Genomic DNA, 23,763 nt, shown 5'->3' with positions numbered 1-23,763 from the left:
CCCATCTCCTACCTGTGTCTCCTATACCCCTCTCCCCTAACCCATCCCACCCCCTTGGCTTTTCCAACTCTTCCCTGTCTAAATATCCATGCTGCCACATCTCAAAGTACATGAATATTATATGGATAATATAACCAACAGCAGCATGTGAAGTCTCTCCCAATCTCCTGTGGTTGGAGATGTGGCTCATCAGATGTGTTTAGTTTATCATTTCCCAATTCGGAGACTGGGAGTGAAAACTGGCTGTTGTCAGACCAGGATGGAGCGTCGGGGCTGGGGGTAGGGTGGGAGGGGGGCCAGAGGGTGTAGTGGTGATGGGCTTTGTGATGATATTGGCAAGGGCTGCTACACAGTTAAGATCCAGACTGCACAGCTTCCTCAGACGAGGAACCAAGTAACTTTGAAAGATGAAAAAAACTGCAGAAAAAAGTGCAGACTTCACCGACTGAATTAAAAATATACCTTGTGCCTTTGAACTTCAGGCTTGCAAGTGCAGAATTACTAAATTAGAGTGACCATATGTCCCTGTTTTCCAGGGATAGTACCTGGATGAGGTACTGTGTCCCCAAGCAAACACTGTTCCCAAAAGAGAATCTGGTCCACGAAACTCACCCCCCAAAATGCTATCTTTTAAATTTTTTGTATTGAATATGAGCCATACATAAACAAGTTAAAGCACAGAGTATGTGGTGTAAGTTGCCTTATATAAAAGTGTCTGCTAATTGTCAAAATAACAATGATAATAAATGTGTTAGAGATATCTAGAACTTTACTATTGTTATTTTTATTAGCTATTTATTACTATTCAGGGAGAAATGGAGGCATAGTGGTAATGTCACTGGACTAGTAATCCAGAGGCCCAGGCTAATGCTCAGGGGACATGGGTTCAAATCCCACCATGACAATTGTTAGAATTTACATTCAATTAATTAAATCTGGAATAGAAAGCTAATCTCAGTGATGGTAACCATGGAAACTATCATCAATTGCAAAAACCCATCTGGTTCACGAATGTCCCTTTAGGGAAGTAAATCTGCCGTCTTTACCTGGTCTGGTCTATATTTGACTCCATACTGACAGCAATGTGACTCTTAACGGCCTTCTAAAATAGTCTAGCAAGCCATTCAATTTAAGGGCAATTAGGGATGGGCAACAAATGCTAGTCTTCCAGCGAAGTCCACATCACACAAATGAATAAAGGGAGCTTTAATGTAGATGGCACAGCATTATTGCAGTTGCCAAAGATACAATGCCGACTGGACAGCATGTGACATAGAACACACGGAAGATTTGCGATTTGGTGTGAAGTGAAAATGGTGTTGCCAAAGATAAGGTGCAATTGCTGCTTTAATGGCTAACTTCAAAAGGATTTTACATATTTACAACCAACTGAAGGAGAAACATCTATATGATTTCAGAATGCCAGTCAGTATTTTCTATTTTGGGTGGGAACAGGGTATCTATAGTAGAATACAAATGTAGCACTAAACATAAAACTGCTCTTTTCTGCAATTTTTGTTCCAGATTTTCTTCACAACTGAGCGAATACAGCCTAGACCATATAGACACTGGGTAAAAGAAGGTGATATTCGTGCACAAAGTTATTGTTTATTTTTAAATGGTTCGAATCCATGTCAATAGTATGAGTCACATCCATGGTAATTATACACCAGAAATGCAAAGCAAATCTGTATGTGCACAAATTTTATTTGAGGCAGCTAAAGGTTTTTGCCTTCCTATGTTGTGCAACATAAATTTTCCATCCTTTGCCGAGCTCCACCCTGTGTCACCCCAGAATTGGTTTAGAAAATATGGTCACCCACTAAGTGAGCCCCCTCTAGCCTGTGGGCAGATGGCTGCAGTCCTACTCCACCAGGGAGAGAAAGATCCAAGCAAGGCAGCTGCACTGGGCTGGCAGGGAAGGAGGCCACTTGGCCCATAGAGTCCATGCTGGCTCTCTGCAAGAGCAATTTAACACAGCTGGAAGGCTGAAAGCAAAGCGCCTGCACAGGGAATGCTGGATTGGGCTGACAACCTTTAAGAAAAGGATGACTACACAGCGAGAAATGTCTGGCGCATTTATAATCTCACCACAGACTGTAACATTATCTGACACACACAAAAATATTTCCCTTCACAGACAAAGACTTCATTGGAAGATGTTTCACATCATGAGACTGGGCTCAGAGCCAGTCCCAGTACTCAGAACGTAACTTCTCATTTACACAGTGATCGGGGAAAATTACATCATTGAGATACAATGTCAGCCGTACAGCCTTTTCCTATACACTCGCCCTCTCCTGCCTGCCCTGCTAACTCATCAAGACATCTTTCGCAAAGCCACCACTCCACAAAGTACATCAGAAAAGGCATATCCCACCCCCCCAAACTAACCATTGTACAATGAATCAAGTAGATTCTTGACTCCCAATCCCCCCACCTCCTTCCCACAAGGCTCTCTCACTGGAATTAAAATATCCCATGGCTCTATTTTGAACAAAAACAGTCTCTGATGCCCTGATCAATATTTATCCCTCAACCAATATCAATAGAGCATATTATCTGCTCTTTATGTCATTGCTGTTTGTGGGAGCTTGCTGTACACACACTGGTTGCTACATTTCCTACATTATAACAGTGACCACACTTCAGAAAGACTTCATTGGTTGTAGAGCATTTTGGAGTCGCAAAAGGAACATCACAAATACTAGTTCCTTCTTTTGCTTTCTGACAAACTGCCAAAATAGGTTTGTATTTTTGCTGGATAATTGAAGGCTGCTGAAACAAGCAGCTGAAAATAGCACACACCAGCATAAAGTATACAAGACAGGAAGGAAGAATTGCATGCAGTGTCACAACAATATAAATACACCGATCTGACTTGTCTACCTACATGACTAGCCATGTGGAGCTCACTTGCTCGCTCATGATAAACCTCATCCTAACCACTGAGCGCCTTGCTGAACTACCACATTCACGCTGAATGCCTCACGCTTCTGTCCATTTGTACCTTGTGGTCACTCACTCCATCACTGAGCAAAGTGATTCTGATCAGCTATACCGCACACACCCACCCATTATTATTCCACTTCATTCTGTCCTGTTATACTCTTCCTCCACCCAACAGGTTTACACTATACGTCTCCCACTCACCTTACCTGCCAGGCTTTGACTGTACATTTACCACTGGACGGCACAATCCTGCAGCCTCTATGCTCCTCTGCGCCAATCCTCCCACAGGTTCACCCTGAAACTAGGGTCTTAAATCTGAAGAAAGGAAACTATGAAGATATGGGGGGCGAGTTGGCTATGGTGGATTGGGAAAATGCACTAAACATTTGATGGTAGACAGGCAATATCTAGTATTTAAAGTAGTATTACATGATCTACAACAGATGTATATTCCTCTAAGACACAAAAACTCAACAGAAAAAGTGAATCAACCATGGCTAACAAAAGAAGCTAAAGATTGCATTAGATCAAAGGAAGTGGCTTATAAGGTTGCCAGAAAAAGTGGTAAGCCCGAGGATTGGGAGCCATTTAGAATCCAGCAAAGGAGGGCCAAGAAACTGATAAAGAAAGGGAAGAGAATATGAATGCAAGCTAGCAAGCAACATAAAGATGGACTGTAAAAGCTTCTTTAGATATGTGAAAAGGAAAAGATTAGCGAGGACAAATGTAGGTCCATTACAGGCGGAGACAGGAGAATTCATAATGGAAAATAGGGAAATGGTGGAGAAAATAAACAATTATTTTGTGACTGTCTTGGATTGAGAATTGGTTAACAAACAGAAAACAGATTAGGAATAAACAGGTCATTCTCAGGATCACAGGCTGTTACAAGTGAGATACCGCAAGGATCAGTTCTGGGGCCACAGCTGTTCATAATCCATATAAATGATTTGGATGTATAGTCAAATGTAATATTTCTAAATTTGCTGATGACACGAAACTAGGTGGGATTTAAGTTGTGAGGAGGATGCAAAGAGTCTTCAAGTGGACTTGGACAGGCTAAGAGAATGGGCAAAAGCATGTCAGATGGAATATAATGTGAATTAGTGTGAAGTTACCACTTTGGTAGAAAAAACATAAAGGCAGAGTATTTCCTAAACAGTGAGGTCTTGGGAAGTGTGGATATCCAAAGGGACCTGGTTTATGAGTCACTAAGAGCTAGCATGCAGGTGCAGCAAGCAATTAGGAAGGCAAATGGTATGTTAGCTTTCATCACCAGGGGATTTGAGTACAGGAGTAACAGTATCTTGCTGCAATTGTATAGAGCCTTGGTGAGACTGCACCTGGAGTATTGTGTACAGTTTTGGTCTCCTTATTGAAGGAAAGATATACTTGCCATGGAGGGAGTGCAAGAGAGGTTTACTAGTCTAATCCCTGGGATGGCGGGATTGTCTTATGAGGAAAGGAAACTGGGACTATATTCTCTAGAGTTTCGAAGAATGAGAAGTGATCTAATTGAAACTTTCAAAGTTCTTACAGGGCGTGACAGGGTAGTTGTGGATAAGATGTTTCCCCTGGCTGATGAGTCTAGAACCAGGCAACACAATCTCAGAATAAGGTGCAGGCCATTTGAGACTGAGATGAGGAGGAATTTCTTCACTCAGAGGGTGGTGAATCTTTGGAATTCTCTACTCAAGAGGGTTGTGGAAGCTCAATCATTGAGTATGGTCAAGACATAAATTGATAGAATTTTGGATACTAATGACATCAAGGGATATGGGGTTCTGTACATTACTTCTCACCTCTGGTTGCTGTAGCTCGTCCATCAGTTAACCAAGTGCTGTGTTGCTGGAGACACTGCCTGCTATATTCCAGAGTTCAGTAGCTCAAGGTCTCAATGTATGGAGTGGGTTTTTGGGGAGGGGTTGGCAATTAGGGTAGAGGATTGAAAGTCTCCCTCTATGAACTTTACTCAAATGCGCAATCTTTCTAGAGAGACTGAACATCACCATTCTACTCAATTGGAGCTGACAGTGAGGAAGGCGGGAGAGCAGCAACATATGTATACTGGAGGGAAGGGGCAGTTACACTGCTTATGGAGCAGGAGACATGTCCAGCAGTGAATAAATAGAGTTTACTTGGAAGGAGGATCACAGAATCATACAATACGACAGCATGGAGGAGGCAATTCAGCCCATCAAGTGAGTGTCAACCAGTAAAGGGCCAAGTGTGTTCTCAACTGTCAGAAGTTTGGTTTATCAGCCACTGGGGTCCTGCCAGTTAACCACTGCCAGGCACTGGATTACTGCTAGTCACTCACTCCCAGACACTAAGTGACTGCCAGTCATTCACTGACAAACGCTGAGCTACTGCCAACTAACCATTGTGAGACACTGAATTACTGCCAGCTACCCACTGCCAGCCATAGGACTACTGCCAGCTACCCACAGTGAGGCACTGGACTAGTACCACATCATTCACTGCCAGACACTGAGCTAACACCCTAATGCAGGATTTTATATTGCATCACAATTTATTTATTTAGCTTTTGCTATTTTAACTCAGAATTAAATTCACAATTTTCTTATGATTTCAGGGATAGAATATCAAAGCTTCAGATGGTTTATATTTGGAACAAGGGACTCCAGGTAGGCTGCAAATCGTGAGGTTTGTGTTGTTGATATAAGGACTGACAGATGCTCTCAAATCCTGTAGTCTGTATCAAACTAATTAAACTTGTCTAATCCATCATTATCCCTGCAGGCTATATGCAGCCTGAATAACATTACAGCTGTAGGCAGAGGCACACAGGGGTCTTGTGTATGCTCCACTACAAGATGCTTTAGGGTCACATGGGGCAGAATCTTCCCCTTCCTATACAGACTGGTTTGGAGGTGGGACCGGGACCCAAAATTAGGAAGTCTCATGTCAGCGTGGCTCCCAATGTGTTCCCACTTTCACCAATCTCACCGTTGGCAGAGTTTGACCTGCATTGGCTACCTGGCTGACAGTGGAGGGTATTCATTATCAATTAAATGCCCAGTTGGGGGCAAATTGTTGACACCACTGGGAAGTTTCCAATGTCAGATGAACCCCCTGCTGAGGCTGAAGCCTGGCCGGTGCCTTGAGGCAGCCTCCTTGCAGAAAGCTGGAGTGTGGGGGAGGGGGTAGAGTTCTGTGAGGCTCTCGTTAATTCCCCACATCCTGGAGTTGCAGGAATCAGAGGGCCACAGCTATGGCTGCTAGTCAACCAGTGGAAGGGTTGCCCCTCCACACTGATGGCCTGGCAGCTGTGGCCACACTTACCATTAATAATCTAAAGGAGCCTTTAGACAGCATCTCGATCTTGAGGTACCCTCAAGATCTCCCATGTAAAGTGGCAGTACCCACCTCTTCCCATGCAGCTGCCTGCAGCCTCGAGTGCTCCCATTGACCCTACAGGGCTCCTGGAACTGGTCTGTTGATTGTCCACTTCTGGGAAGATTGAGCAGCCAAAAGGGACTCAGACACTGTTGGGGGTCGAGACCCACATATGATCCTGACACTTGAGAAACTGGTGAGAAGGGAAGGCTTTGCCTATGATTTCTGAGTTGGTACACAATAAGGCTTCTATTTTGCAAGATTGCAGCTGAAAGTCTCCTCACACCCCTCATGAGCAGACCTGCATCCAACCTTTGCTGACAAGGTATAACTCAACATATGGGCTGGGAATCTTGTAGTCGGCTGTTATCTTTATTGTAGGCTGTGTTTAGAAAGAAGAACTTGCATTTATATAGCACCTTTCACAGTTTCAGGACCTCCCAAAGTGCACTAAAGTCAATCAGGTACCTCTGAAGTGTAGATACTCCTGTAGGGAATCGCAGTAGCTAAAATTGCACACAGCAAGGTCCCACAAAAAACAATTAAATAAATGAACAGCGATCTATTTTCTTCAGGTTGAAGGATAAATATTGGCCAGGACACCAGGAGAACTCCTCTGCTCTTCTTCAAAATAGTGTTATTCGATCTTGCATATTTGCCTGAGAGAGTAGACAGGGCCTCATCTTAACTTCTCATTTGAAAGATGGCACCTCCAAAAGTATACCACTCCTTCAGTACTATGCAAGAGTGTCAGCCGAGATCCCTGGAGTGGGACCTGAACCAACAAACCTTCTGACTCAAAGACGAGAGTGCCTTCATTCTCTGACATTGAATTAAATGGGACAGTGGAAGTGTAGACTCATGACCCACAGTACCAAAGAGATACTGGACACTACATTACAGTGCCCTCACATTCTAAATCTGGCCCAACTCATCCACAACACCATTCAGTATTTAGTTTTACCAGGTCAAGGACAAAGAAATCCCCTGCTGATTACCACCTACCACTCTCCCTCAGTTGATGAATTAGTGCTCCTCCACATTAAACTCCAACTGGAAGAAGCATTGAGGGTGGGGGATTTCAATGTCCATCACCAAGAGTGGCTTGGTAGCACCACTGCTGACCCAGCAGACATAACTGCAAGATAGGGCTTGCAGCAGGTTGGGAGAGAACCAACAAGAAGGAAAAACCTACTAGGCCTCTTGTCCTTACCAATCTACCTGTCGCAGATGCATCTGTCCATGACAGTATTAGCAGGAGTGACCACTGCATAGTCCTTGTGGAGACAAAGTCCATCTTCACATTGAGGACAATCTCCATTGTGTGTGACACTACCAATCTGCTCAATGGGATAGATTCAGAACATATCTAAAAGCTCAAAACTGGGCATCCATGAAGCACTATAGGCCATCAGCAGCAGCAGAATTGTATACAACCACAATCTGTAACCTCATGGCCTAGCATATAAATCACTCTACCATTACCATCAAGCCAGGTGACCAACTCTGGTTCAATGAGGAGTGCAGAAGAGCATGCTAGAATTAGCACAAGGCATACCTAAAAATGAGGTGCCAATCTGCTAAAGCCTCAAAACAGGACTACATTTTTAAAAATTCTTACATGGGATGTTGGTGTTGCTGGCAAGGCCAACATTTATTGCCCATCCCCAGTTACCCTCAAGAAGGCGGTGGTGAGCCATCTTCTTGGTGGTGTAGATACACCCACAGTGCTGTTAGGGAGGGAGTTCCAGGATTTTGACCCAGTGACAGTGAGGGAATGGCAATATAGTTCCAAGTCAGGATGGTGTGTGGCTTGGAGGGGAACATCCAGGTAATGGTGTTCCCATGTATTTGCTGCCCTTGTCCTTCTATATAGTAGAGGCTGGGGGTTTTGAAGGACCACACATGCTATACAGCAGAAACAGCATAGGATAGACAAAGCTCAATGATCCCACAACTTGCATTTACATAGTGCATTTAACATATAAAACATCCCATGGCACTTCACAGAGACAGCAACGGATTAGACCAGAGCTCTGCAGTCCTGCCACATCCAGCTGTGTACGGTGGTGGCCAATTAAACAACTAACAGGAGGAGGAAACTCTAAACATCCCCATTCTCAATGATGTAAGAGTTCAACACGTCACTGCAACAGGAAAGTCTGAAGTATTTTCAAACATCTTTAGGCAGAAGTGCCAAGTGAATGGTTCACCTCAGCTCCACTAACAAAGAGTCCACCCAGGGGACTGTGGGTAAAATCTCCCACAGCCAGGTTCTGGCGTGTGTAAAAACCAGTGGGAGGGTCTGGGAAAATTGATGTAAATCAAAACCTTGAGGATGGGGAGAGTAATCTACCCATACATGATTGATTCAAGTTGCTGTGGACTCTTTAGAAGTTAAACCACTGCAGCCCCCGCCCCCACCACCCACTCCCTGTTATGCTGGACACTGGGCACCAGAAATACCTGGGTGACATCCGAAGTGCTCTTATTGTTACTGATGCCCACTTGTCCTTGTCCTTCCCTGCAGAGAATCCCGGGATTGTCGGGAGATGAAGTGGTAGAACGGCTCCCTTTCCTGAGCAATCCAATAATGTTATGCCAGGAAACTCCTGCGGCAAATTCCCGTCCACGTTTTACAGAAGGAAGCTTCCTCGCCACGCCCTTGCTCATCCCCATTAGCCGGGAGAAAATGACCCCAAACTCTACTGACCCAGTTGACAGACTTAAACCTCCAACATATAAATGTAAACACTGCCCTCTCGTGGTGATGCTGGTTAACCACTGAAAATTACAACATTTATGCAGAGAGAAATTTTTCAATTTAATTAATTAATGGGATGTGGACATCACTGGCAAGGCCAGATTTTCATTTCTCATCCCTAACTTCCCTCGAGCAGGGACTTTGAGCCACTTTCTTGAGTCGCTGCATTTCATTTGATGAAGTTACTCCTTCAGTGCTGTTAGGTAGGGAGTACCAGGATTTTGACCCAGTGCCGACGAAGGAACGGCAATTTAATTCTATGTCAGGATGCTGTGTGACTTGGAGGGGAGCCTGAGGCTGAGTAGGTCAAATAAGAATATGGGCAGTCAGCTAACTGCCCACTATTCAAGATCCTAGCAGACTATTTTCTCCAACCCAGTGTTGAATGAATAAAACCACATGGGTGATGCAGTCAGGACTGCGAATTGATAGCCTGGCCCAAATAGCTTGTGCCCATGGGGCGGCCTGAAACGTGATCCTCCGAGCCCCAAAGAATAGAGTCAGTCTTCAGGGAGAAAGGAGAGGATATAACTGCTCAGAAATCATTTTCAAGGATGAGAGTATGGGTGAAAGGGGGCATGTGGTGTGGGTGAGCAAAACTCAAGGTCCCTTTTTTAGCTTGGCAAGACTGAACTTCTTCAATGCCCTTTGGATCTCTGAGGTCATTTGGGTTTCTTTTATTCTTTCATGGGATGTGGGTGTCATTGGCTAGGCCAGCAATTTGGTTACCTATCCGTAATTGCCCTTGAGAGGGTGGTGGTGAGTTGCGTTCTTGAACCACTGTAGTCCATGTGTTTTAGGTACGCCCACAGTGCTGTTAGGAAGGGAGTTCCGGATTTTGACCCAGCAACAGTGAAGGAACGACAATATATTTCCAAGTCAGGATGGTGAGTGGCTTGGAGGGGAACTTCCAGGTGGGATTTGGAAGGTTCTGTCGAAGGAAGGTGATTGTGTTTCCTGTTGAAATGGTACAGGCTGTTTCATGACCATTGTATACCTACAGGAGTCTGGGGTCTACGGCAAATAGCTGGTCCTTTTCACGACTATTTAATTAAAACACAGTAGGAGTTTTAGGAAATGTGCTTGTGTCTCTATTTGCTGAGGTTTCAGTGCCACCTTCACAACCCTCCTCAAACCACAATTCTTTACTCATTGCCTAACTCATGGCAATTGGGGTGTTATCCAGGCCTATGCACCCAGTTGGAATCTGTCAGAAGCAGGGCAGACAGGCACAATAATTTCTGTTCAGTGCACACTCTTCATTCTTTCTAATAATCTTCAGCTCCCAGGAGACAAAAAGACAAAACTGGCAGCAATGTTTGGGCTGTCAGCAGAAGAGGTTTACAAGAATGGTTCCAGGGAAGAGAAACTTCGGTTATGAAGATAGATTGGAGAAGTTGGGACTGTTCTCCTTGGAGAGGAGAACACTAAGAGGAGATTTAATAGAGTTGTTCAAAATCATAAGGGGGCTGGACAGAAAAGAAAGGGAGGAACTGTTCCCACTTATAAAAGGATCAAGAATGAGAGGGTCCAGATTTAAAGTGATTTGCAAAAGAAGCAAATGTGATGTGAGAAAATGGTTCAGATCTGGAATGCACTGCCTGGAAGTGTGGTGGAGGCAGGTTCAATACAGGCATTCAAGATGGCATTAGATGATTATTTTAATAGAAACAATGTACAAAGTTACGGGGAAAAGGCAGGAGAATGTCCCTAAGTCATAATGCTCAATCATGAGCCGGTGCCACACGATGGGCCGATTAGCCTCCTTCTGCAATGTAACAATTCTGTGATTCTGTGAACTATTGAGTCTGCTGCTCTCATTACAGTACAGAACGGTTTTAAGTTAATGTGATCTGTTACAAGCTAGGGCTTTGAGGCTCTATATTGTCAGTTGTTGCTCAGTTGGTAGCCCTCTCACCTCCAAGTCAGAAGATTAGGGGAGATTAAGCCCTATTTCAGAGACTTTAGAAACAATTTCCCCCCAGAGACTTTAGAAAGGATTTCCCCCCTCTAAGGGCTTCGGGACCCCGCCATCAGGATCAAATGGGGAGTCAGAAGCCTGCAGTGTGGGAAACAGCAACCAGCTGTGATTTTCCCCAAATTGGCCAACGATAGCCATAGGTGGAGCTTGCCATCCAATTGGCGTTGGCGGGTGGGCTGTCAAAGCTGGAAGGCCAACAGAATGCCCTCCAGTACTGAAGTAGCAACATGCCCTAACAGGTGAGAGAGTGTGTGTGCCCCAAGATGGAGGCAGCCTCACTCCAACTCTCTTCCTGAAAAGACAGTGGAAGCAGAGTCTGAATATTTTAAAGCAGAGGTTTATAGATTCTTGATAAGAAAGGAGGTATAAGGCAATCGGGGGCAGGCGGGAGATTACAATCGGATCAGCCATGATCTTATTGAATGGCAGAGCAGGCTCGTGGAGCTGAGTGGCCTACTCCTGTTCCTAATTCTTATCATCGTATGTAAAGTTAAACAAAAAAAAAAATCCTCTATCCACCGCTTATCATTGTGAAGGGGGTTGGCTGCGGCTGAAGACTAGCAGACAAAGAGCCTGCATGGGGCGCTGCACCCCTGGTCTGCCCACCAGGAGGCTATTTCTGGCAGTTGAACTCTCTTGTGGAAACCTGAGCATGACTGGAAATTCCCAGTTGGCCCCCGACAATAGGCCTTAATAGGCTATTAGCAAACTGAACTGGCTATCTGGGGGTTGAACAGTGTCAGGGAAGCAGCATGCCAGCCAGTGGTGTGAGTTGGCGTGCCTGTGCTTGTCCCCGTTGGGCCAAAAAATTCAACCTTGGATCACATAACTCAGGCCATCACCCAGTCTAATAGTAAATGAGTGACACTGTTGGAAATGCTGTCTTTCGGATAAGACGTTAAACTGGCCTCCATCCACCCTCTCAGGTGGGCATAACTATTCAAGGAGCAGGGGAGTTCTCCATAGTGTTCTGGCCAATGTTTAATCCACAAGAACAGCTAAAAACAGATTAGCTGGTCATTTAACTCATTGCTGCTTGTGGGAGCTTGCTGCAAATTGTTTTTGCATTTTCCAATATTACAACAATGATTATACTTCAAAAGAACTGCATTGGCAGGATGTCATGAAAGGTGCTATATAAAAGCAAGCTTTTTGTATTCTACTGCGCGTGTACCTGCACCACATGGACATCAGCGGTTCAAGGAGGCAGCTCACCACCATCTTCTCAAGGACAACTAGGTATGGGCAATAAATGCTGGCCTAGTCAGCATCACCCACATCCCGTAAATGAATTAAAAGGAAATTACTTTTCTGTATGCAATCACCACTGCCTCACCATGTTAACTTGACGTTCAATGTGTTCTGGCATTTTCTTGAGTCCTGACAAGAATGAAGGGCAGCAGGAAGCCTTTTCCCCAATGGGAAAGAGAGGTATTATTATAGAGAGAACTCATGGCCAGGGGGCATGGGTTCTCTCTCAGCACTACTATCCTGCAGCAATATAAAAGCAGTTGTACGCTCCTGTTTATTGCCTGTTCCACTGCTTACTGCAGCATAGTGTGGGACAGTAAGGGTTAACACTTTAGCCATATGTACTTACTACATGATGTCTCACCCTCCTCACGTTGAAACCAAGAGTAAGCCACCTCCTCACTGCTCTCTCAGGAACAATTGTGTCTGTTCCAGAAATACTGCAGCCACTTCTCTCAACCTTGCCTCATACATAGCCTGAGCAGGTCATGTGTGCTGGTACATCCTGCCACATGCTGTGAGGCAAAGAAATCACATCCCATCGCAGGGTCTGGCAGTCACAAGCCTAGATTCTCTCCCTGGACCTACCTCACTGGACTTCTCAGCTAGAGAACCCTATGTCACTCTGACTCTGGCCTCTTCTTTAAAATTTATTTTTTTATTTGTTCATGGGATGTGGGCATTGCTGGCTGGGCCAGCATTTATTGCTCATCCCTAATTGCCCTTGAGAACTGGGTGGCTTGCTAAACCACTTCAGAGGACTTTTAAGAGCCAATCACATTGTTGTGGGTCTGAAGTCACATGTAGACCAGACCAGGTAAGGATGGCAGATTTTCTTCCTTAAAGGACTTAGTGAACCTTTGGGTTTTTATGGCAATCAACAATGATTTCATGGTCATCATTAGACTTTTAATTCCAGGTTTTTTTAATTGAATTAAATCTCACCATCTGCCATGGTGGGATTTGAACCCAGGTCCCAAGAGAATTATCCTGGGGCTCTGGAGTACTAGTCCAGTAACTCCCCTTGCGCAGTTGGGCAATCCTATTGCCCCACTACTGGCAGCCATGCTTTCAGCTGCTTTCTGAGTCCAAAGCTCTGGAACTCTCTCCTTACAGGTTTCCATTGCTCTCTCTCTCCCTCTCCTCTTTTAAGACACTCATTAAAACCTACCTCTTTTACCAATTTCTTTAATATCCTGCCCTAACAGCTCCTTCTTGGGTTCAGTGTCAAATTTTGTTTGATAATATTCCTGTGAAGCACCTTTAGGACATCCTATTACATCAAAGATGCTATATAAATGCAAATCGGTTTGTTCAAGGGCTTAAATGGCCACAGATAGGCTCTGTTTTCTGTCAGGCAGTAAGCATCATTCACACACACCATCTTTCAGAACTCATTTTTCACTGAATAGGCTGAAAGTCTCCTGGATATTGGGCAGGGCCCCTACCCACTCATCCTTGTATTTCAATAACACCAACAATTTGCATTTATATAATGCCTTTAATGAACACCCCACTTTACAAGAGCATTATAAAACAAAATTTGACCCTGAGTCAAGATATTTGCAAGGTGACCAAAACCTTCATCAAAGAGGTTGATTTTAAGGAGCATCTTAAAGAAGAAGAGAAAGGTAGAGAGATGGCAAGGTTTACATCTGGAATTCCAGAGACTATGACTTAAATAGCTTAAGCTTTGACTGCTCATGGTGGAGGAAAGGAAATTGGGGATGCATAAGAGGAGCACAGGTATCTTGGAGGGCTGTGGTGCTGAAGGAGATTACAGAGATAGGGAGGGACAAGGCTATGGAGGGATTGGAACACAAGGGTAAGAATCTTAAAATCAAGGTGTTGCCAGTCTGGGTGTCAATGTAGGCTACCGAACATATGGTGGTAGGTGGCAAATTACATCCTAAATATTCTAAAGCAAGAGTAACTTTGGTGTCCTAAAGGAGAAAGGAAGTCTTGGAGAGATTGTCCAGCCTGTCACATGGTGTCAGGCCCTTAGTGCAAATCTGGGATGATTCCACCTTAAGTACGATAGTGGGCGTGAGAAAAGATGTTTTACCCGCCGGCCACAATGGCGGATTCTCGCGCCGTATCTTCCCCTTCCTGCCTCATAAATTATGCAGTCATGGGAAACATGCCAGATCACTGGTGGACGGCCTCTGATTTGCCTGCCACACCGTTACCTCACCGCTTCCTCACGCTGGATGCCATATTGAAGCTGCAGCCATGTGCACGGTTCAGAATGCTTGCAGCCTAGGACTGCTCTGGTGAAGACATGGCCACAAAAGCCAAGAGTCCAATTCAGTGACGCGTCCCTCGGATACCTTTTGAATGCTGAGGAGGACAGTCGTGATGTCCTCAACCCCCAATCTGCCCGCAGAATGCCCATCAATCTCACCACTCTGGCTTGGGAGGCGGTGGCAGAGATGGTCAGTGCCAATGCTGCACACAAGAAATTGGCCATCCCAGGTAGAAAGCAGATGGTCAATCTCATCTGTGTCACCAGAGTAAATCAACGATCTCACCAATCTTAACTCACCCACTCACAGGTCCATCACACATTCACTGCCATCTCATTCACTACCAGCTCAAGGGACATCACCACTCACTCTCTCTCACACACCCTCACATATCCATCTGGCCTCATCTCCTCTGGAGACTGACTCATCACGTCCATGGCTCCACTCAGCGCACATGCACGTCTGGCATCCTTCTCATTTGGTCTGGCATGTGCTTTGCTCACATTCTTTCCATTTGTCCTTATGCAGGACAAGACCGCACACAATCAATGGAAGGGGTCTCAGACTGGGGCTGGAGTGCTGAGGGGTGATAAGTTCTGGAGCATTTGGTGACATATTCATGTTTTTGCATTGCTTGCATGGGCAGAAAAACTTCAGAGGCCCGACCCCAAGCATGTCAATGGAGCTGCTGCTGAATGATCTCAACTGCAGAAGAATGCTCATTTTTGACAACTTTTCCAAGTGCGTAACTGCTTCCCTCACCCTCCACCCCCCTCTTCTTCCACATGTGCTTATGTACTTCCTTCAGTCTGTGCTGCCTTGCACTCCCACTCCTGGCCCCACCTACACTGGAGCCCTTGTCCCAGCACTGCACTGAAAGCCAGCCAGAAAAAAGCAACTTACCTGTGCCCCCAACGAATATGCAGCGCCTCTTCCTTGATGTTCTACGGGTGATCCTCATGAGCGTTGCACAAGGTTGAGTGCACTCCCCTCCAAGTTCCCAGGGTCATGCCTTTTAAAGGCAGTTGTGAAGCACTCCATTCTGAAATCATGCCGACGTGGGTGGTAAATTTGATGTGTGGGGTTGATTCCAGCATGAGGGTACAATAATGAGATGCAAATGCATCGAAATTAAGTTCCCAACGTTGGATGGCAGGAAACACTGCCTGCCATTAATGGTCGGAGCAGATGATTGCAAACTGACTTCACGACCAATTTTTGGATTTCTCGCCATATTGTCCGCTCACACCCGCCATGACACCTGCCAACGAGAGCGGATGATTTTGCCCTTAAAGAGGGAGACCCAACTCAAGGATCTCCAAGAAATGTTGAAAAACCTTCCAATGAAAGAGTGGTCAATCTCCCTTTTAGGAGAAAGGAATAGAAGTTAGAGGAGAAGCGAGCAGCTGCCTGTGACTTTGACATGAATGGAAGCCCTGTGCCGAATGGGTGAGGGAAAAATCACCTCACATGAAGTTCCAGACACAAGGGTTGACATGGTCCAGAGGAAAAATTGATTGAGTTGGAACAGGTGGGATGGCAGATATTGCAGCACTTGGAATTGGATGCAGTATGTTGGAAAGATCAGTCTGACAGTTTAAAGCACAGTGCATTCTTGTGAGGAGGAATAGGTTGAATGAGGCCCCATGAGTTGGAAGGCTAAATTTATGATGTGTCCATATCAGCAGAAGATGGGTAAATTCCGCAATTTATTAGGAGGGCTGGAAGGTCACAGGTCACAGTTCTCTGGTCTTATCATGCATAATCTAATGTAACAAGTTACAGGTATAATTATATTTAAATGGAAAATTAGAATGTATGAAAATAAAATCCCCAATGCCAAGGAGAACTGACAGTGCAGTAGATGGGGTAAAAAAGGATGGTTGAGGGAGAACTGATGACGGGGTAGCCATAGAAGAGTCGATGATGGAGTAGTGACAATAGTGGAGTGGGTGGCAGAGATTTGATATTTGGCACAAAAGGTGGATGTTCACTTCTGAGGAAGGGTTTGCAGCCTCTTGTTTTGCTCCTTCCAGTTTTGGGCTGCTCATCCTGTGAGGACACTACCTTATTAAATATCCCTACCCTCAAGGCCAAAGATACAAACCTTGCCCACCAGAATTTTGGCACTTGAGATTTTCCCTCCATTGTGTGGTTCCAAATACTCTTCATATAAATAAAACAAGAGGGAAGGGGAGTTTTCAAACTGCCCCTTCACCTCTGGGACTTGGGCTTGTATCCAGGCCTGATTAAAATGGACATGAGAAGCTGTCTGACACTGGCTAGGATTCAACATGAAATGGGCTTTGGGACAGTATCAAGACAGTCCTCCAGTGATTGATTATTCTCTCTGCGTGAACCTATATTCAATACCTCGATTTTCAAATTCTCATTCTTGTTTTCAAATCCCTCCAATGGCCTCGTCCCTCCCTATCTCTATAACCGCCTCAACTCTTTGAGATCTCTGTGTTCCTCCAATTCTGCCACATTATTCATCTCTGATTTCCTTTGACCCATCATCGGTGGCCATGGCTACATCTGTCTAGAATTTAAGCTCTGGAATTCGCTCCCTAAATCTTGCCACCTCTCTCTTTAAAACCTAACCTTTTTGACCAAGCTTTTGGTCACCTTTCCTATCTGCTTATGTGGACAAGTGTAAAGTTAAACATGATGAAACACCTTGGGGCTTTTAACTATGCTGTTACAGACGGTGACCAGATATTGCATTATATGGAGCTTTCTAGATGAACCTCATCCTACTGTCATCCAGTGTCTTTTTTAAATTCTTTTTAGGGGATGTGGGAGTCATTGGCAAGGCCAGCATGTGTTGCCCATCCCTAATTGCCCTTGATCTGAATCACTTTCTAGGCCATTTCAAGAGTCAACCACATTGCTTGTGTGTCTGGAGTCACATGTAGGCCAGACCAAGCAAGGATGGCAGATTTTCTTCCCTAAAGGACATTAGTGAACCAGATGGGTTTTTACAATCGATGATGGTATCACTCACACACTTTCCTGTAGGGGTTGCTTGATAGCAGCCAGCTACAGAAGCCCTGACTGATCTCCCTAATCTGGGGATATTTTAAGGTACCTTACCGTAACTCTGAGATCAACTCAGTTAACAGAGAACAATCGATAAAACTGGGACCTGCCTAATTTGCATGGCTCAGAACAAAACCATGTGATTCATCTTTCCAGGGCTCTTGAGAAGGACTGACCTTAACCATGTTACTGAAAATAATTATTTCTTCTTTTTGTGACCCATACAATTTGCCTTTATGTAGTGTTTTTAACACAGAAATGCCTTGCCAAAGTCCTTCACAGAGACTGAATCAAATAAAAGGAGGGGAGAATAGGAAGGATAACCAAAAACTTGGTCAAAGATGTGAGTTTTAATGAGGTTCCTAAAGGTTGAAAGGGGTATGGGGCTCGGGATGGAATTCCAGAGGGTACAGCCACAGCAGCTAAAGTCCCATCTGCCCTCTGTGGGGGACGTAAAAGGGCCGGTGGCACTATTTGAAGAAGAACAGAGGAGTTCTCCCCAGTGTCCTAGCCAACACCACCAATGCTGATGATCTAGTCATTGCCTCATTGCTGTTTGTGGAATCTTGCTGTGCACAACTGGCCGCCATGTTTCCCGCATTGTAACAGTGACCAAACTTCAACAATACTTCACTGGCTTTTAAGCAATCTGGTCTGCCCTAAGGTTGTGAAAGGTGCTCTCATAATGCAAGTCTTTCTTTCTTGCATGGACAACTGAGCTGTTCCTGGAGCTGGAAACTGCAGAGGGAATTATAAGATATAGGCTAGAAATCTCCCAGTGAACTCCCCACAGATTAACCAATAGACAGAAGAGGAAACCCATGCGAACACACTAAACAAATAGCACACAGAGAAATTTCCCCAAAGTTTCTTCAACAGTAAGTAACTGGAAATCTGCAGCAGAGTTTAGTAAAGAGGAAACAATTATCATACTTGAGAGCTGTGTATTCTCTCTAAATTTCCTGTAGGATATTGACCTCTGAACTCAAACCATTCAGACTCTTAAGTCTACATACTTGCTCTACCAATGCAAGCCGACCTGCATCCTTCCTCCCTCTAACAGAATGCAGATCTGCTTCCCACACAGTAAGTGGCAAGTGTACAATAGTCAGTTTAAGATGCAGCTGTGGCCCACATGCTTCAGTACGGTGAATGAGGCAGCCGCGTACACATGGGAGACATAAAGCAATTCAATCATTATGGCCCAATAAGTGTTCAGCTGGAAAGACAACTGAGAGAAAGGGGAATTAATGAAAATAAAAGGAGGAGGACTTGAAGGGGAGGGGCTCTTTCTGCAATTCAGAGTGCTGCAGTAGGCCCCTTGTTGCTTGTTGGCATTTGGTGGTTTGTTGGATGTTAATATCATATTGCACTGAAAAAAAGGTTAGCATCCAGTGCACTTTTACTCCTAATGCAATGTAAGCCCTATAATAAAAAAAGACAAACAGCTTTACAATGGGCTGGCTCAGGTCCACTTTCCAGCACCACCGTTTCTAGGCTGTAGGAAAGCTGGAGCAGTGCTGTGAAGGAGAGCTAGTGGAGGCGAGAGAGAGAGAGAAGTGGATGTGTAACCTAAAGCAAATGAAAACACAGACCCCTAGTTAGAGGATACAGCAATTGGCAGTGAGAAAATGCTACCCATACAATCATCAGATGGGAGCAAATTGCTACCTTAGTGCGTGGCTTATATGTTTGGCCACAAAGTTGATGATTAATGACCATTCACCTCCATAAATGAAGAAAGTCAATGGACTTTGTGCGATGCCCATCATGTGGCCTAAGTGACCACAGGGGAGGTCTTGTCGTGCAGTGGTAGTGTCATTGCCTCTGGGTTCAAGTCCCACACCAGGACTTGTTGGCCATGGAATGAGTGTCTATGATGTGGTTCAGTGGACTGATAATCTGCCAGGGAATCCTTCCACCAATTCCCCACTATCCCCCAAAGGAAAAATAGCGCGTGGAGATACACGTGAAAAAAAGAACCACATGGTCCTATTTTGAGAGGCTGAAGGCTACAGACAGACTTTTGTTTTTGGTTAGTTGCGTACCTGGCAAACATAAACCCATCATCACCATACTTAAGAATTTCTGTTCATCTCCCAAAATGTAGGACAGCAGTATCACAATAATCTATGCTACACATGTGCAAAAAGTCTTGGAGCATTTTAAAACAAGACAAGAGAAAAGTTGGACACTGAACACATGGAAAGGGGAGGGGAATTAAAAGGTCAGGATGAGGAACTGGAGATACACAATCAAAGAGGAGGATTTTGAGAAGAATTTTGAAAGCAGGGAAGAAGGTGGGAAGGCAAGCAAGTAGGGACACATCCCATGTATCCAAGTTAAGTGATTTTCAATGTAGATTGACCAAATCAAGGCTCAGGGAGACTAAGTATGGGCTTGAATTTAACCAGCTAAACTGTGCAACTCACTAGAATACATCACTGTAAGCTTCCTGGTGCTTGGTTTAACCTGAACCTTCCTCTTCTAACTTGCTAGATTACTTGCAACCAAATGAGAAGAATCTCAGCCTCAGCAACAGATTTCTCTCTCCAGGATTCATAGTGAGTCAGGCTACCCCATCAATTATCAACAATTCCCTGGAATAATGTGGACCTAGCTGGTTCAGTCGTAGATTACAGAGTCTACCACAGATAGTTGGCTTAATTCTGGACTTCTATTGACAAATATGTCACTTTGAAGCATGTTTAAGATTCAAAAGCACATTCCTAGAAGTTAAGGCTCTGCACATTATTAAAATTTACCCTGGTTAGTCTCTGCTCTGCCCTTAGATGGATCCTGGAGCTGGATTACACATCCCAGATAAAATCCCAGAGCCAACTATATTCACCATTGCTATCATGATGTTGCTGCAAGCTGAGTCCAGAACCAAGTCAACTGCCTGTGGTAGACTCTTCTATCTGGTGCATGAGCCAGGCAGCTCCCTATTATTCCAACACGAGGTTGAAAGCAAGAGCAAAAAGTCCTGCATATTCCTCACAAGAACAAAATCTAAGCCTTTCTGTTCTGACTCCTTCAGGAACATCCAAAGCATCTGATCGATGTGCAGTTAACTCAGTAACCTCAAGTACTGTCTTATACTCTGGAATCCCCAAGCCTTGGTTCTAGCCAACCTGTGAATTAAATCTCTGGCAAAAATGCCAGAGGTGAGAACAGGAGGCAATTTTTTAACACCAGGATTTATGATGATCTACAATGTGGTGCCTGAAAGGGTGGTGGCATCAGATTCAATAGTAACATTCAAAAAGGAATTAGATATGTTTGGAAAGGAAAGATTTGCAGAGCTATGGAGACTAATTGGATAGCTCTTTCAAAGAGCCAGTACAGGCATGATGGGCCCAATGGCCTTTTCTTGATTGTATTATTTAGGAGAGTGTGGAGCATTCCTAAAGGGAGAGAGAGGGTTCACTCCATTTTGGGCAAATAGAAACTCTGCCTGTATGAGTTTCCCAGTAGCTGGGATTGGAAATTCTTAAGAATAGTGAGGGGTTTCTGTACATGTCACACACCCTGCTGATTGGTACAGGGTTCAAACCTTGCTCCAGGCATTTCTAGCTCAGGCCGAGAATTCTGGCTTGACATCCAGTGGGGTAACCACCAGGTATAGGTGCCTTATCTCCCTACCACCCCCTCTCCCTCCACCTTGCAAGAGCTCCTGAAACTCAACCCCTCAGTATAGGATGTGTCCCCCCCTATCGGCTGGCATAAAGGTGGCTACTGCCATGGTAGGAAGATTCTTGTCGCGTCCTGTCAAACTGTGGATCCTTCCATCACTTCCTTGGCTTTCAATAATTGCTCATCGTTCTCCAAGTCAGTTGGAACCCTGAAAGGAATTACCATCCAATTCACTTTGCTTCCCAAAATAGCAGCTGGAGGCAAGACTGTTAGAAAGAGTTGGAAGGACAAACTTCAATATGTAAGAAATAAAGCACACATCTAAATAGCAGCAGAACATAATGTGTCAATGAAATTGCAGACTGAATTCTGCAAATAACAGTGAAACGATATTTAAGAAACCAACATCTACTGGCCCAGACATTCAAGCATCTAGGCAAGCTGAGGAGTCAGTGCAAAGACCACTAAATGGATCATGGACTCATTTACAGAGGATCTCAGCCTTTAATGAGGGTATGGGCCTCGGCCTAAAGCTCCTTTTTCCTACAATAAGACATAATGGGGTAAATGTTCTTTATGGGTCTTCCTTATCTCTTGCACAGAACACCTTCCCCACACCTGCATCTTCCCAGGAAAATGGCACAAATGGGCATTTATGCTTCTTCCCCAGGGATTCTGCCAATTTTCCATCAAAATCATGGTGGAAGGTCAATAGAAGGCCCATGAAAATTCTGCCACTGTGTGTTTTAAAGTTGACTCAAGCTAGTTTGCACTTGTGGGGGTAAAAAGTATAGAGGTATGAGCTGAAACATCTATGTTTCCAATGGGGGGGGGGGGGGGGGTAGAGAGTGGGGGCAACTAGCTTAGATGGTTCTCCAACAGTGTTCTTAAGTTAATTAAATCAGAAATGACTGTGCTCTGGAAATGTTAATGTATGTAAAGTTGTTAACTGAGAGAAAAGATAAAACTTGTTATTTTTAACTGCTGAATGGTCAAAAAGTTTCATACCAGTTGCACATTGCTTGCTACCTTGGTTAGGTATCATGAGCAAATGACTCAAATTATGGGCAAGGGGTTGTTGTTCATATCTTATCTACTTGAAATGATTAATTTCATAAGTGTCTGACTACTGACAGAGGACCTTCTGATCTTCAAAGCAAACTTGTCAATACATTTGGGGTTTCCCCATGGGACTTTAGCTCCCCATTTGACACACTGTTTTTATGCTGAGGCAGGGAGAAGGGCTTCTGTACAATGTTTTTGTCACCCAACATTATTCAAACATGCAACAGGTTTTGGGACAAATTGCTAAACCTTTGGATTCTATTATTTTTGGAGCAATTTAAGTAAAGCCAATCATAAAATTGTTGGGTTTTTTCATCCATGTAATCATTTCTCTTACAGAGAAGTACAACCATGATTCTTAGCCTGAACACAATAGTTTTACAATGTAATACTTAGTTTTTAAAAAGTGGACAGGAGAATCCAGTGAGTGCTCTACAATGCTGACAGTGTGAATTGCCACAACAGGACAATTGTTAGCTCTGTGCACATTAATCCATTCGCATCTTGAGAGAAAGAAAGACTTACATTTATAAAGCACCTTTCACAATCTCAGAACATCTCAAAGTGCTTTACAGTTAATTGAGTAGTTTTCGAAGAGTAGTCACGTTGAAACGCAGGGCACATGGCAGTCAATTTGCATGCAGCAAAGTCCCACAAACAGCAATGAGAAATAACCAGGTCATCTGTGTTACTGGCATTGATTGAGGGATAAATGTTGGCCAGAGCCTTGAATCTGCTCTGTATTACAAGTACACTTTAATCTCCCTTGTATTTCAAACACCCTTTAATCAGGCCTGTCAAAATTAGTATCCAGCTCTGTGGGAAGTGCAACCATCCACAGCAAGAGATCTATACTTGTGCATTAATCACTATGACTGCTATTCTAAGACTTTGCTTCATTAATGGGATTTAAAGAGCTGGTGCGCTCTTTGTGCTCATGAGCCAAAATATGTGGTGGTCTCGCCATCTGACACAGGCAGTGGTACACTAGATGGGACAAATCACTGAGGAATCACCTCAGAAGTTGTTAGCCAGTCAGGCTGCAAGTCATTTGTCTCTGAGTGAGTTAACAGCAACATTGGGAAGATGGAATTCTCACGTCTGATCTAAGGTCAATGCAAAGGAAATCATGGTGACTACAAACCAAATCCAAATAGCTGTCAATCTGGAAGAAGCCCAAAGATGAAATGTAAATGTCTGCCATGCTCCCCTATACTTTGACATTGACTCATTGGCTGTGAAATGCTTTGGGAAATATAGAGTTGTAAAAAGGTGCTATATAAATTAAATGTCTTTCTTTCTGTGATATATTTACAGAAAAGCTGGACACAAACATAATGGAGAAAGGACCAGGATGATATGCTAACAGGGCAAAGCAGACAAGGCACAGGAGGAGCATAATCACTGGCAGAGACCAGTTGTGCTGAATGGTCTGTTTCTGTGTTGTAAATTCTAGCTGTATATAA

The 23,763-nt window shown here is 44.3% G+C and overlaps 1 protein-coding gene and 1 long non-coding RNA gene across 3 annotated transcripts in view; one reads left to right on the top strand and one right to left on the bottom strand.

Annotated features, from left to right (window-relative positions):
- Positions 1-23,763, bottom strand: part of rassf1 (Ras association domain family member 1) — a 93,978-nt gene that overhangs the window by 40,617 nt on the left and 29,598 nt on the right. The gene's annotated exons all lie outside the window — the stretch shown is intronic.
- LOC121279928 lies at positions 1,628-23,748 on the top strand. Its single transcript, XR_005943528.1, has 3 exons — positions 1,628-1,658; positions 5,549-5,600; positions 23,615-23,748. It is a non-coding gene; the product is annotated as an uncharacterized LOC121279928 (long non-coding RNA).

Source organism: Carcharodon carcharias, chromosome 7 (genome assembly GCF_017639515.1).
Source record: "Carcharodon carcharias isolate sCarCar2 chromosome 7, sCarCar2.pri, whole genome shotgun sequence".
In the NCBI taxonomy this organism is placed as follows: Eukaryota; Metazoa; Chordata; class Chondrichthyes; order Lamniformes; family Lamnidae; genus Carcharodon; species Carcharodon carcharias.
Note: the sequence above shows the minus strand (reverse complement) of the source record. Positions and strands in the feature narration are given on the sequence as shown.